Below are 2089 nucleotides of genomic sequence, written 5' to 3'. Positions count from 1 at the left end.
CCACGGTGGTCCCTATGGTCTTTCTAGGTCGAAACACCCTCTCCGCTGAGCTGTGAAGTCTCGCTTGTCTTTCAGTCCTCACATCCGTTCCACACCCTCCCTGCAGGCGGCCCTGGCAGAGTTGAGTGCTTGCTCGTCCCTCTGTGTCCTGAAGCTCTGTGGTTGTATCCATGTTCCAAGATCTGGTCTCGCTTGTCTTTCAGTCCTCACATCCGTCCCACACCCTCCCTGCAGGCGGCCCTGGCAGAGTCGAGTGCTTGCTCGTCCCTCTGTGTCCTGAAGCTCTGTGGTTGTATCCATGTTCCAAGATCTGTACCAGGCATGTGGCGCCCTGGACATTTTCTTCCTTGTCCATACGATAACGCCTGCACTAGACAGGGAAGAACAGGGGGAATCTGTTCCACACTCCCGTTTCTCCGATGCTATCTGACACTTGTCCTTGTGCAAAACAGTCCGTCTCCTTGACCCTCATTAAGGATTTATGCTAAACCATGTCTTTGACTATGAAAGGCTATGCACAAAGATTTATGGACAGCCATGACTCCTTCTGGGTCAGAGAAGGAACGATTTTGACTTTCAGACATTCTCTGAGATTCTCCATTCTGTTGCGTGGCACTATATGTAGCCCAGGGAGCTGATTTTCTGTAAGTTGTTTTATTCGATTTACCATGTTTTGTATGTATTTTCATAAATCATATCTTCTGTGGTCCTGGAGAGATTATTTGATGAAGGTTGCACAGTCAACAAGGGGTAATGACAGACTCAAACCCAGGCAGTCTATTCCAGATCCACTGGGAGAAAGTGGTCAACTCTACGACCCTTCCCCGCGGAGGAAGATGGAGTCACGTGGACAGCAGCCCCTTCACAGCATCCTTCCTCCTCAGAGCTCACAGTTGTAGGGGACCTACAGAATAACAGGTTTTTCCCTTGCCACTGTGCAGATATCCCCTTTACATCTGCCTTCAGGCATGTCAGGGTGGTGGAGACAGGGGGTCCCTCCCAAGGCATGAATCAGTAGGGGTTGTTTATCAAATAGTCTCCACTGAATGGAGCCAAAATCTGCTTCTCACAAAATTATTTCCTATGATTTACCAGTGCAAAAAGCCTAATCCTGCTTCCAAATGATAATCTTTCTAAAATTATAAGCAAGTAAGTTTTAAAATTTAAAGTCAACTAGATATTGACTTTGCCATTGTTCCAACCACAGAAGATGACACGCTTTTTAAGCTCTTTATCATTAACTTGGGACAAGTTTACTCTTCTGGGCTGGTTTTAATTAATGACATTCCCCTGGACTCCTATAATTCTCCAGAAAGAGCTCACTTGGCCCCACTTTCTTTACTAACTGCCCATTTCTTAGCTTCCCTTCAAAGCAAAATGCCTCTGAAGGTTGCTCTGCCCACTGCTGCTGAGCCTTCCTCTCCCATCCCTCTGGAGCCCACCGCTCTCAGGCTTTTGTCCCCACAGCTCTGCAGACTGTTCTTATGAGGACTAGGAAGGGCCTCTGCATCACCCTGTCCAGTCTCCCATTTTCCGTCTTTCTCTTCCAGCCACTCTTACCTCCTGACCTCCTGCTCACTGGGCTCCAGCCACACTGGCTTCCTTTCTGGTCCTGAATAGTCCAGGACCTTCTGTCCTCTGACCTGTATCCTTTCCCCAGATAAGTGCATGGTTAACTCCCTCACTGGCTTTCACGTTTGCTCCAATAAGGGAAAACTTGCTGCACAGGGAGGCCCCCCTGACCACCCTCCTGTCCTAGCACGGCTCAGACCCATTTACCCTTCTCTACTTCACCTGCACAGCACACACCTCCCACCTGGATAGCGTATATGAGTCGTGTTTGTCTCCTGGCTTTTGTTTGTCTTCCTGACATATGTATTCTCAGCTGGCATAGCAGTGGTTGTCCTTTGGGCTCCTGAGTGCCTGGGCAGTGCCTGACATGGAGCAGGACCAACACATTATAGATGAATGTATATCACCACGTGGCGGATGCAGGCTAGGAACCGGGAGAGGTGAAAAGAAAGTGCATGACATGGAACAGATCCCTAAACTATTACCAATTTAAGGGGAAAAGCTCAATTCAGGAGAC

The sequence above is a fragment of the Galeopterus variegatus genome, unplaced genomic scaffold (genome assembly GCF_000696425.1).
Source record: "Galeopterus variegatus unplaced genomic scaffold, G_variegatus-3.0.2 Scaffold3116, whole genome shotgun sequence".
Classification (NCBI taxonomy): Eukaryota; Metazoa; Chordata; class Mammalia; order Dermoptera; family Cynocephalidae; genus Galeopterus; species Galeopterus variegatus.
The sequence above is the reverse complement of the archived record's forward strand: the minus strand, read 5'-3'. Positions refer to the sequence as shown.